Source organism: Bacillus rossius, chromosome 12 (genome assembly GCF_032445375.1).
Source record: "Bacillus rossius redtenbacheri isolate Brsri chromosome 12, Brsri_v3, whole genome shotgun sequence".
Classification (NCBI taxonomy): domain Eukaryota; kingdom Metazoa; phylum Arthropoda; class Insecta; order Phasmatodea; family Bacillidae; genus Bacillus; species Bacillus rossius.
Window position 1 is genome coordinate 30,152,516 of NC_086339.1, and position 13,920 is coordinate 30,166,435.

Here is a 13,920-nt window from a genome sequence, read left to right on the forward strand (position 1 = left end):
TTTTTACAGTTTAGACGATATGTATTTATTTGTGGTTTCGATGGCCATATAAGGCTCGGTCTAACGTGCGAGTTGTTTATTTCGTTTTTTGTCATTACTTTTATTTGAGGGCTTTTCCTAGGAATTTATTAACACACCTCCCTTGCATTTGTTTCTGGATCACAAGCCTCTTCACCAGATATACACTAAACTTTATTTTCGAGCGGTCACGCAAGCGTTCATAACCATAAGCACTTGTGACACGTAGAAGCTCTGAAACATTAGTAACGAGAAGAAAATACTCGGATACTTAGGATCGAGCCTTAAGGGCGCCGCCACTTGTTTACGTGTTCGATTTTCATAAATTTACATACTTAAATTCTTGAGAGACTGCATTGTGAATGCTTAAGAAAAGAGTTCGAAAGAACATTCAGAACTAAAAAAAAAATTGCGTAGTTTTTAGCCGTAGCGTTAGAAACAGTGTGTCACCAGTCTAACGATTAACATAAAAAAAAATGTATAGGTAGGGACCGGAAAAATTTGCGGTGTCAGTCACCTGTAGGATGAACTCCATAGTTCTACATACACTCGGTCAAATGTCACCCACTCATTGGCTGCTGTCTTGTGAGACGTCCCAACGTAGCAGCATGTGATTCGATACAGCTCTGTTTGGGTGTTTCTCATTGGCCCAGAGTCATCCAGGTGAGTTGTGAGCCAATAGCAGAGGCAGCACTGAGGTATAACTATTTGTATTTTAGCCTATCGCGAAATGAATTCGCGAATTTTTCCGGTCTCTATGTATAGGCTATTTAAAAAAAAAGTACGCAGAGTTGTGTTGGATTAGTGAGAATGGTGGAAAGGGGGGAGGCTGACTTCAGACCGGTGATGTTCTTGCATTTCCTGCGACTCGCTCGCCCGGGCGTCGTATCAGCGGTCTGCTCTCGGCCAGACGTCGGTTGTTGTTGAAGGGAGAGGGGGAAGCGGTCGTGGGAGTGGTAGTTGTCCGACCCCGTTATGACGCGTATACTCCTGCCCCCTTCTCCCCCCCCCTTTTTGAGTACTTACTCTTCCCCTCCCCCGCCTAGTCAATCGATAGCGCAAGGGCCGAGCACAGCTGCGACAGCCGTCCCACGCAATCAAACACTCCAGTGTCGATCCGCGCTGCGTCCAGAGCTCGCCTGGCTTACGGCTGTTCGCCACGGCGCGAAGCGTCAACCCCCCAGTTCTCAGTTAACAGCTGCGCCCACGACTTATTCCCAGAGACTGGAAAAATTCGCGAATTCATTTCGCGATAGGCTAAAATACAAATAGTTATACCTCAGTGCTGCCTCTGCCATTGACTCACAACTCACCTGGATGACTCTGGGCCAATGAGAAACGCCCCACCAAAGCTTTATCGAATCACAGGCTGCTACGTTGGGACGTCTCACAAGACAGCACCCAATGAGTGGGTGGCATTTGATCGAGTGTACGTAGAACTATGGGGTTCATCCTGCAGGTCATTGAACCCGCGAATTTTTCTGGTCCCTACTTATTCCTCGCGCACGCAGCAATTCACACGCGGGAGATGTGAACACTTATTGTTAGGGCCATGCATTTTTCGCGAAAAGATCTGAACTCCAGTTAAGACTGCAACTAGCTATACCCGACACCAGCGGTTCCTTCCTTGTGATTGGTGGCCGTCTGTTAGAGAAGTCGTGGCCTTATTTGACTGAGCCAATCAGGTCGCGTTTGCTTCCACACAGAATTACTGTGATTGGTGTCTAGCAGTGGACATGCATCTGAAAGAAGCTCACCCGATCACGAAACACAGACGATGCTACAGATTATCTTGTAGCTTATAGAAAATATTTGTAGGTTATATATGTTTACTTAAAGACTACTCTGGATATAATCCTTTTTGTAAGGTTTGCAAGAGTAGTATGTTTTATTTATTGCACACAGATTATAATATTAACACACACAATAATATATATATATATAATATAATACTGTTTATATTATATAATAAATCATTTCCTTTTAACTTGCTTATACAATTTTCCGGGGAGTAGCTTTTGTCATCATTTTATTTATTTTTTCAGAGAGAGATCTGGTGTATATTACTTGTTCTCTTTTCCTTAATGAGTTCTTTTCAAATTCAAGTGTTTTATTCAATATCCGACTGTTCGATTACACAAACACAAGAAGAACAGCCAAGAAACTTGTGTAGAAAATTCAAAGAGTTATTTTCCGTAATTAATTATTCCGTGTCGGAGAGCATGTCTTCCATCAAAGATTGTTCATGCATCCAGCTGTCAAAGCGTTCTAGTCTCTTGGATACTTCAAAAGTGTAACTCCTCCATATTTCATGTCTTCTTGTTTCTTACAATTCGATCGATGTCCTTGATGTCTGCATCTTCCATGGCCATCTTCCTTATGTATGTTTCTCGAATGTCTTCTATTTTAATGCAAACATTTAGAACATGCTCTGCTGTATCTTATTCCATACATACTGGGCACATAGGACTTTCCACTAGGTTAAAAGAATTTAATTTATATTTAAAATTCCCATGGCCTGTTAAAAATTGTGAGGTGTAGTGGTAAATACTGATTCATGAGTATTTCACCCGTTCATCTATTGAAGGGAATATGTTGTATGTATACCTTCCCTTGTTTGAGTTTCGCCACCTTTCTTGCCAAATTGCAATATTTTCTGAATAGATTCTACGATTTTTCGAGGCAGTATATTCCTTGTTCATCTTCAAGATCGCGACATTTGCTCTTTCTTGGATTAAAAGGTCTATAGGTAAAGTTCCGGCAATAACTTGCAATGCTTCTAATGATGTAGTTCTGTAACTTTTTGTTACTGCTATTAAGGCCGTGCGTTGAGATGCACATAATTTTTTTCTTACATGTTGATTGCGTAATAAATCATACCAAACTGTGCACGCATAAGTGAGTATGCCCAGGTATACTCCATTGTACAAGGTGATCATAGTATTGGTGTTCAGTCCCACAGATGTAGGTTTATGACTCCTTAATTTCTGCAAAAACAGTAGGGCCTTTTGAGATGCTTCTTGTATATGTACTTGATATCCTGTTCCCGTTGTTATCAGTACCCCTAAATATTTAACTTTTTGTTTTATCTTGACTATGCGTTCACAAAATCTTATTAAAGGAGGTCTATCTTTATGTAATTTTCCCTTGAGAAGTACACCTTCTGTCTTTTCAGGTGAAATGTGTAGTCGGACACTACTTGCCCAGATGTCAATAGTACGTAGAATTGCTTCTGCTGTCTGCTCTAATTCGTAACGTGAAGTGGAAGGTATAATAAGCAGGCCATCGTCTGCATAGCCATATATGATACAATTAACCGGTAACTCGGTGCTACAGTGTTTCAACTTCCAGCTACTCTCGGAATCTGTTCGCGGAAAATGCATGGCCCTAGCGATAACATTTCTTATCCTTGTTAATCGCCACGTCCTGGTTCTCTTGATTCTCTCCTAGCTGGATATCGGTGGCTCACGGTCGTAGAGGGGCATGTCCAAACAACTGCGGTTTGCATTCTAACTTGAGACTTAACGAATGCGTGAAATTACCGTATCTCTATGCATTGTGTACTATAAGAAAATTGGTTGAAAGAATATTCGGTTAAAAAAAAAACGCTGCCGAAGTTACAGCTGCCGCGGCAGAAACGCACAGTGTGACACCAGCTTAAGGTAATAACTACAGACTTGCAAAATACTTGTTGTTTTCTGGCGCCAAATTAGATACCACAAACGGGTGTGATGCCACCTGTTCACTGGCTGCTGCCACATTTCACCTTATCTTCGGGCCGCAAGTTATCTATTTGGATAGTATTTCGTTGTTGGTCGATGGTTTTAAGATCTCCAGGGTGAGTCCAATAAATAGACAGAGGAAAATTTCGCGTTATCCTAGATTCCACCTCATGTACCTGAATTTTGCTTCTGTGATTGTCTCACAGTTTATCTGAGGGACCATGGGCCAATGAGAAACCTTCAGCCAAAGAAGTATCGAATCACAAGCATCCCAGTTGACGAGTCAGTGGCCAATGAGCAGGTGACATTTGCCCGAGAATGTATGGGATTGTGAAGTCTACCCTAGAGGTCATTGAAACCGCGAATCTTTCCAGTCCCTACTAATAAACCATTGTCTAAAGTCAAAGTCCCTTTAAATGTACAAACATTTGAAAACTATAATGTCACAAAATAATAGCGCGAATTTCGCTGGGTTTTAGGAAGAACGCAGGGTAAACAATGTCACGTCGCAATCAGCCAAATAAATGCGAATGTGTGATTATTACATATCACGTATCCCTTGATCCTGATGGCATGATCCTGAATAAATTGATCCTGCGGTACATGATGCTTGCTGTTTTAATTTAGTACTTCAAAAGATCATGGACATAACAAAAACTATAATATCACAACACAAACAAATTATGTCACAGGTATTGATGATTTTTTTTCTTTCATATACATTTTAGGATCATAATTAATTGTTATATCAAAAGTTGTCCAGGATCTTTTGACGCACTAAATTGAAACAGCAAGCGTAATGTATCAATGGATCAACGTGTACAGGATCATGCCCTTAGGATCAAGAGATGAACTTGGATACGTGATACGGAACTTTACACTGCAAATGTTTGTGCGGTATTCAGAGTACTTTGAATTCCATGCTGGCGCCTAACGACGGGAAATTGCTGGCCAATTGGATTGTCGCGGAACTTAATAACCAAGCGATGAGTCACACACTAGCTGTGACGAACACGTGGTTTTTTAAAATGATAATTGGGATGAGAAAGAGCTCTCCCACCATTTTTCCCCAACAACCCATTCCCGGGCCAACGCCCACGTTTGCAGTTTTATTTCCAGCCCTCGTCATTCTTTATGTATTCGGAAATTTTCGCGGAAGCAAGCGAAATTTCCTCTTCTAGGAAAACTTCACGAATTAAAAAAAAAAAAAAAATATAAAACTCCGTTTTCATTTCCTCTTCTCTCTCGCACGCGTAAACAAAAAAACAAAACAAACAAACATAGTGTTGTGCCCTGGGATGCACGCTAATTGGAACGATCCTTCTACAGTCCTGGTACCACTGTCTTTGACATCTTTCTTCTCCGAGCGAACGAGGCCTTGCATTCATTCAACAGAAAATTATGATTTTCTAATACAAGAAAGTAATAGCAATTTTAAAATAAAATAATACACTTATCTTTTTTATGTATCCAATATTTACCTAAGTATAGTTTTCTCTTCTCTGGTTACATATGCACATGTATTTTAATGTTATAGGTGATTTTAAATTATATATTATGTATTTTTGAATCAATGAAACAGTTCATGTAACTTATATATTATTTTATTTTTCAAAAAATTGAAAATTAAAATAGGTTAGTGTTTTTGTTTTGTTTAGTATTGTATTTTTTAATTTGTTTTAAAATTTTTGGAAATTTTGCAATAACTTTTTTTTGTGGATACTATTGTCAAAATACAACATGTGGTATAAAGTGACTTCTAGCACTTACGCCCAAGTGGTGGCACATCAGTTGGCCGACAGTCGTTTGACTGACAAGCACAAGACCGGAAGTCACTCAACCGACAGGCATTGGACCAAAGGCACTAACTCGATTGACATTTCGGTCAAATGGCTTTCGGTCTACTGGCCGATACCCGCTTAAGCTTGCTTTTGTTAGTGATAAATTTACTGTAAGCTAAGTGTGTTTGTGTAAATAAGTAAAACAAAGAAAATATTAATATTAATAATAATATAATCGATGTAAGTGCGAAGACTACATTTTCGATGAGCGTTTAGCTACAGCATATATATTGCTTTGGTGATTATTTCAAAATTCTTCCGTCCCTCCCTTCTATGATTGTGGGCCAGTTAGCAATATAGAGACCGAATCACATAGACCCGTTCATAAAACGGGGAGGTTCTACGTAAGAAACCAGCCAATAGGGAAGCACGTGATGGTATAGTACAGACATAATGCTGCGAATTTTATCAATTTACCAAATGAATCCGTGAATTATCCGGGGGGGGGGGGGGGGGGGGAAAGGTGTCTATCAATAACTTGCAAGTAGAGTTTGAATCACTGATAAAATCAAATCAGTCTCGACTTAAAAGTGTCTCGTGCAGAAAGAAGCCAATGAATAAATGAATAAGTAGGGCCAGGCATTTTTCGCGAAAAGATCTGAACTCCTGTTAGACTGCAACTAGCTATATATACCCGCACCAGCGGTTCCTTCCTTGTTACTGGCGGCCGTCTGCGAGAGAAGTCGTTGCCTTGTTTGACCGAGCCACTCAGGACGCGTTTGCTCCCGCATATAATTACTGTGATTGGTGTTCTAACATTGGGCATGTACCTGAAAGAAACTCACCCAATCACGAAACACAGACGATGCTACAGTGTTTCAACTTCCAGCTACTCTGGGAATCTTTTCGCGAAAAATGCATGGCCCTATGAATAAGGCATGAAAATATAAAACAGCACTATCATTTATATCCTGCACGTATTGAATCCACGAAGTTAACATGCCTCAAGTAACAAGTTACAGCAAAAACACCACTATTTTTTATTTATAAACACAAAACGTTCTATAAAAGTACACAGTTTCTCCTTACCTCGAATGCAATGAACGGGGAACGTATTGGAAAAATTTCCGGTTTAAAAAAAGAAACACAATAATATCCAACAATTTCAGTAGGACGCCATCGCCACTCGACTAGAACGAAGTTACTCCTTCCGCCGCATAGTGGCGCCAGCGTTCCCGCATGCGCCGCCTCTTCTTTACCCAGATGCTGACGTGCGTACCATTACCACGGCGTCCAATTACCCCGCCTTCACCTGAAGATACGAGCGAAACTCGTGCCAATTGTGTACAGTCTACAGTCCATCTGTGTCAACACTATAATGACTATTGTCATCGGATAGAAATTTAAAGGTAACAGCAGTCAATGAACACATGACAACTTGGATGTGCACACGTTTATGTAATATAGCTAGAAACCGGAAAAAATTGCGAATTCATTTCGCGATAGGCTAAAATACAAATAGTTATACGTCAGTGCTGCCTCTGCTATTGGCTAACAACTCACCTGGATGACTCTGGGCCAATGAGAAACACCCAAACAGAGCTGTATCGAATCACAGGCTGCTACGTTGGGACGTCTCACAAGACAGCAGCCAATGAGTGGGTGGCATTTGACCGAGTGTACGTAGAACTATGGAGTTCATCCTACAGGTCACTGAACCCGCGAATTTTTCCGGTCCCTAAATATAGCTTGACGCCAGAAAATAACGTGAATTTGGCAGGACTCTTGTACGGATTTATTTTATACCCAATGACATCTACAATAAATAATTCTGAGTTGCTATTCCAATTTTGAATTTCAACAAAAAAAATATGTGCTCAAGTGTTTTCCAGTGTTGGTGTTAATATTTTTACGTGTAGGGAAAACTGATTCGAATTAAATACAGTTTTATTTATTGCCTAATACCTACACTGTTAGTTAACTTACAACAATTAATCGCACTTTCATAAGGTATACAAGTTACTCTCCCCACTGGAGCTCGGCTCGACAGTGGTTCTCTCTACTGCTCGTCTCTTACCGCGCACCTCGGTCCCGACACACTGCTTTCACACTTCTCACTCGTCCACGCACATGCAGTCCCACCAACCTTGGCACGAGAAGCGCGTCTCTCGTCGCCCGTTATCGCTCGCCAAAGGGTCACTCGCCCTCGCTATCTCACTGCTGTTGCCACCAGCCTCTGTCGCACGCACACTACTCACCGCTGGGCGGCCTCTGTCCCGACCTTGAAAGGTCCCGCAACCCTCTGTAGTGTCACGTCATCACAATCCCCGACTTAACTCAGATAACAATGGCGCCTCAGTTAAGCCACGCGTCGAACTGTGGAGGGACAGGGAGGGAGGCGCCGCTCCTAATCGGATTACCGCAGAGAGACGGGCGCTGCGTGTCCGGAAGGTGGGGTCTCCCCTGGATCCTCGCTTGCCGGCGCGTTGGGCCGACTGGCCTGCCTTGATTCCTCGCCCCTGGCATCCTCGTAACAATATTCAAACAAGGTTGTATCGACACAAATTTTTTTTTGAAAGCTTATAAACACATTCTTAGAAACCCTGTAAGTGTATATATTCTGTATTATATGAAAAAAAAAACTTTTTAAATCTTTACGAAAATGTCCATAAAAAGTTTCTTTGGCGTTGCTTTGTTTTTTGGTACCTAATTGTGGTTGTATGTGAAAGGCTGATGTTTAGAGACCTGCAAAATTCGCGGATTCATTCGGTGATAGGCTAGAATTCAAACGCATATACCTCTTAGATAATTTTGCTATTGGCTTACTGTTCATCTGGACGAATCTCAACCAGTTATAAACCCTCAACCAAAGAAGGATCGAATCACAGACAAACCAGCTGAGACGACTGACAAGTCGGCAGCCAATGAACTTGCGTTATTTGCCCGAGTGTACAGGGGTATGTGCAGTCTATCCTGAAGGCCATCGAAACAGCGAATTTTTCAGGTCTCTACTGATGTTATATGTGTGTTTTTGGAGACCTATACGTATAAGTAGAAGCTTTATTTACGATAAATTAAGAATTGGTTTTTTATGTGATGTTTTCTTATTTTTCAGGTACGTAATGTTCCTGATTCCAAAATGCTGCTAACGGTGCCAATAGAAGTACGGGGAATAGCGGTCCAGGCAGCCAATATTATCCCTGAAGGTCTGTGTGAGTTCAAGTAATTTTTTCTAAAACTTTGTTTTCTCACTGGGTTCATATTTTGTTCCTACAATTTTTTTTTTCGAATTTCTTTATATTTAGGGTGTTGCTAATCTGTGTAAACCCCATAACTAAGCGCAAGAATTTTATGTTTATATGCCAAGGTTTTGGGCTATAATAAACCATTCTACATTTTGCGTGAAGTAATTTTCGGAAAAACACGGGGAACAGAAGTGAGGATAACTGGTGCCGGGTTCAAACCCAGTTACAGCCGAAAACGAATACAATGCTTTTATCACTGCGTTATCTCGAGCTCGCTAACAATCAAAATAGGTATTCTATTTATTAGCTTTTCAGGAATCCAAGAATAAATTCTCTGATAGATTCTTTAGGAAGCCAGTCACAATTAACCTCTTCTTTGTTAATCTTGTGGCAATCACAGAAATAATTCTAGAGAAAACCAGGCAGAAAAAAAAACACAGGTCTCTTGAACCACACACGTTTATAATTCATTAAGGACGTTGTATACACTGTAACTTTTTTTGTAAATGGAACAGAAATATTCATGTAAAATTATACGTATTTGAAAATTTGTACTCTTATTTGAAAACATCTATACCACAACAAAATAGTGTTCGCAGTAATACTGGGTTCAGATTCCTACCCGGGAATTGAAGCTTTGTGTTTTCCCAGTATCTACAATAGTTGTATTTGTAAACCTTTTCCTGGATAGCTTTCCAGTATTAACTGCACATATTAATAAGCACGATAAAACGACATAAAGTCAAATTGTTAAATATTTGATCAATAATTCCGTGGTTAAAAACTTATGTGTGAATGATACATCAATCAAAATATAAAATATGCGCCTATCATAGTAAAATAAAACTCAGTATTTCCTCAAAAAAATTATTTCATATATGTAAAAAATAACAATAGCTTTGTGTTGTACACAATTACAATATCTTACTTGTATTATTACAAAATATATTTCAGAATTTTTTGTAAAAGTGCAGAAAGTATTTTTTTTTCTATCTACAGATTATCCAGGAATCTTCGTAATTTTAAGTATATATTCTTAAATATACTGGTTCTGAGGTGAAATACTTAAGACACGAACTCGCAATGATCATATTTAAGTATAAAGGAAACCTTTGATACCTTGGGATGTCTACAGCAAAAAAAAAAAAAAAAAAAAAAAACTCCTTCCTTTCGCACATGTGGTTACCTTGTTCGCGAGGGAACAAAAACCTCAGATGTATGTACGAACGCTTCGTTTGTTCGTGAAGTATTATTCTTTTAAGAGCTCGTAAAATTATTTTGACGTGACAACGTCTAATAAATCGATGAACGCCGGCTGCACGCACGAAAAAGTGTCCCGTTACGCACATTGTTCCGTTACGCTAGGTCCCGTTACGCTCATTGTACGCTTGCGCCGCACCGACAGAAGTGAAAACTTAAAACTTTGTTTATAAACGTGTAATATGAAATAATTTCTACGTCAAATGTACGTAAGAAAATAAATCTGATTACTAGTATTATATCAAGTATTTATTCTTTTATTATTAAAAACAGTATCATCTGTCGGCGAGTGCAGTAATAATAGGTTATGTTATTCATTTGATTACAATTTATTTATATGAAAACTTGTTCATAATTATATTTAAACTTTATTGCTAAACGCCAGTTTTTAAAATTAATTACAAGTCATCTACACGTGAACTGTGTCGTCGACTGTTTATAAAGTGAAGTGAAAAGTTAATGGGGTTTTCATTGCTTATTACATCAACAATTTCGGCGATAAAGGTTAATTCTTGCATTTTAAAAATCTGATTCCTGGTATAATTTCAAGTATTTATTTTTTATTATTAAAATAAAAATGATTCTATTTATTCATAAAAGTATGCAATCATTTCATCAATGTTTTTTTTATGACGTCGCGTTAAACTATCGTCCGTAAACCGACTTTACAGACAACCAATTTTTTAAATATACATTAGAGTTGTTAATTGTTAAATGAATTGCGAAGCTTTGGTTGTTAAAAGTTAATACCACAGTTACGCAGGTGCGTAAACCGACGAATTATCCGTTTAAAACGTTTTACGCGTTCATCATTGGATTACGGAATGTCGGCTGCCCTGCACGGTTTGTTAGATTAAGCGCGTGTGGGACGCTCGCGCATTCACGGCTTCTGTTGCGAAGCAGGCGGAATGTAACGGCAACATTGGAGCCTTATCGAAATATAGCAGCCCCCGATTTTGTATTCAGACGATGCATTGTCGAGACCACCCAGCATCGACAGATATCGAGCTAGAACCCGTTCGATAAGCTCTGGGAAGCTTCAAAAAAAGAGGTGCGAGCAAGAAGGGCATATTCTGCAAAATAAGATTTCCTATCGGCACTGGAGGTATAGTCAACGGAGGACAGTGCAAATGATTTAATTTTTTTTTTTAAATTTTTTACTGTAAAATACGGGAAATCTACTACTATCCACTGCCCCCCCCCCCCCCCCCCATCATCCGAAATTATCCATAGTTCAAAGCTCGCACATGTATCTTCACGATTGTAATAAAAAAAACTTCATTTTGCTATATTTTTTTTATACATTCTCACGATTTTAGAGTACCTGAAAAGTGACTGATACAACTTAACCCTACTTTTATTTTATTTACGATCACCTAGACGAGGCAAAACCGAAACCTCCCGGAAAAAAAGTTAAGAATGCAGTTTACCCTTTTACTTTTACAATAGCAAAACATTATTCAAAATAAAATATTAAAATCCAAGAATGCTGTTTTTTTTTCGGGCGTCTGACAGACGACACGTATAACTAAGAAATCTAAACGTTAGACTTTATAATTTTTATTTTGGCAATGATACGCTCAAACTGTCATGGCATGACGCACGTATACGCATATATCCTCCTCCCCCCCCCCCCTCGTTTTGTTCGTCGATGAACACCAATGTTTGACAAGCGACGTGAAAATGCGCTAAAACAATCAGCCGGAACGCAGAGCCGGAGTCTCGTGTGACAATGGGGGAGCAAAGTGGCTTGATTGTTCCATCACAGAGGTGCGAGATAATAACGAGAATTTTCAGATCCCAATTATTGTAACTAGAGCGATATTTCATACAAAAAAAAAAACTAATATTGTTTCATAACAAGGTTCGAAGTGTTTTTTTTTTTTTAATTTTGAACGGTTGTATTATTAATTAGAAATAATAAAATTTATTAATGATGCACATTTGTAAATTTTGAGTCCATACGAAGGGTTTATCGCCGCTGTAAATAGAAAATTTTTATTACTTTGGAATTTTAATAACATTCACAGCTCTATAATTTATTTATATACAAGGTAAAAAACATAATAAACATCAACACTTCCAGAATTTAACATTACTAAAAATTGAGAACATCTACGTAATCTAAACTTGTTCAGTAGGCACTAAAATGTTTATCAGACGGCTGATATAAAAACTGTTAAATATAAAATTCAAATACAATTGAACAAAATGAACTTTGCGATAAAAGGATTGGAGAATCAGTAAACATCGAAAGATTGAGTTTAAAAATTGACAACCTGAAGCGTGATAGGTCGTACTGGCTTTCCTAGTTTTGGAACACATCCGGTCGATTCGTTTGATCTTATTTCCGGTGTCTAGACACAGTCATTGATATACGAGCTTCATTAAATTATTTTGTATTTTACAAAAAAATTTCTTCTTGTGATTTTTTTAGAACAAAATACGTTTTTGATTATAAATAAATACTAGTTATAGGTACAGTTTACGTTTGCATAAAGTGTCCAGACAGAACCTATACCTATTTTTGAACTAAAAATAAAACTCTATCTTTAAGTTTATAAATAACCACAAAAATAATACATGGTGTATTTTTTTTCCAGTTGCAATATAAGAGTAAAATGAACTGACAGATTTTAAACTAACTTTTCTTGCGGGAAAATCTCGGGAATTTAGTTGGTTTCGATAGTCTAGCGATGAAAATACATGGTATAATCGTCAGGTACAATTGACGATGAAATGTGTTGTACTAACTTAAGAGAAATAATGCACGAACTGTATTCATTCATTGTGACATTGGACGTTCTGCCACTCCTTTGTTTCAGAAGGCATGCTTTCTTTTCAGAGCTGCAGACTAAAACGTGTTGTCACGTTCACTTTAAAGCAAGACTATTTGGCGGCAACAAATGTTAGCTTGCGAGTCGTTTGAGCACCAACACTGATGGTTATTAAATTGTTCCAGTTAAAAACTCGCTTGCGTTCAATACGTGGTGATACAAGTACGGTGTGACAACTGACACTACGTACAGGATGAGGCTGTATCCGACCGAAAAAAAAAAATTCGGCGGCAGGTTTATAAAGATAAAAAATTTGTTGTCAGTAAAGTCGGTTTACGGACGATAGTTTAACGTGACGTCATAACAAAACATTAATGAAATGATTGCATACTTTTTTGAATAAAATTGAATCATTTTTTTTGAATTATCACTATTTTGTATGAATACAAAGAAGGAGTGAAATGAAATCTACAATTTAATTGATAAATTTACTTTTATTTGCACTCATTAATTCAAACATGTTTATTACTTTAACGAACAGATTATTTTAACTATAACTTTTATACATGTTTTCTATTTAACTTCTTCCAATCTGTGTTATTCTGTTAAGGATACGACGATGATAGGAAAAGTAGGAAACGAATGGGAGTGTTTCAAGTTTAATGTGCCTCGAAAAAGTCAAATCGATGGTTGTTCCAATCGAGTGGAAGAGAGATAGATGCGGTGCAAGCGTACAATGAGCGTAACGGGACAATGTGCGTAACGGGACACTTTTTCGTGCGTGCAGCCGGCGTTCATCGATTTATTAGACGTTGTCACGTCAAAAAGAAAATTTGAAGATAGAATACAACTTATGGGTTTAAGTGCTTCCCAAGTCTGGCATACTTCTTGGAACAACATTTTGATTGTAAACTAGCTGGAGTACCCGCGCTTCGCTACGGCAGTGTACACGCGGAACACACTCGCACTGCTCATTATACATGCATGCAGTGGCGTAGCCAGGGTTTGTGTATGGGGGGTGTTAAGAAGCATGCCCCCCCCCCCCCCCGTACTAAAGCGGGGGGTCCGGGGGTCCTCCCCCGGGAAAATTTGGATTTTAAGGTGTAAAATAGTGCTA

The 13,920-nt window shown here is 38.7% G+C and overlaps 1 protein-coding gene across 7 annotated transcripts in view; it reads left to right on the plus strand.

Moving 5' to 3' along the window:
- The window catches only part of LOC134537788 (protein unc-13 homolog B), a 1,087,975-nt gene that overhangs the window by 136,530 nt on the left and 937,525 nt on the right, over positions 1–13,920 (plus strand). Inside the window, exon 1 of one of the 7 annotated variants that reach the window (XM_063378596.1) lies at positions 8,708–8,727. The exons of the other annotated variants lie outside the window; for them this stretch is intronic. The gene's annotated coding sequence lies outside the window, so the exon portion shown is untranslated. Of the gene's footprint in view, positions 1–8,707; positions 8,728–13,920 lie in introns of those variants that run through there. 7 annotated transcript variants of the gene reach the window in all.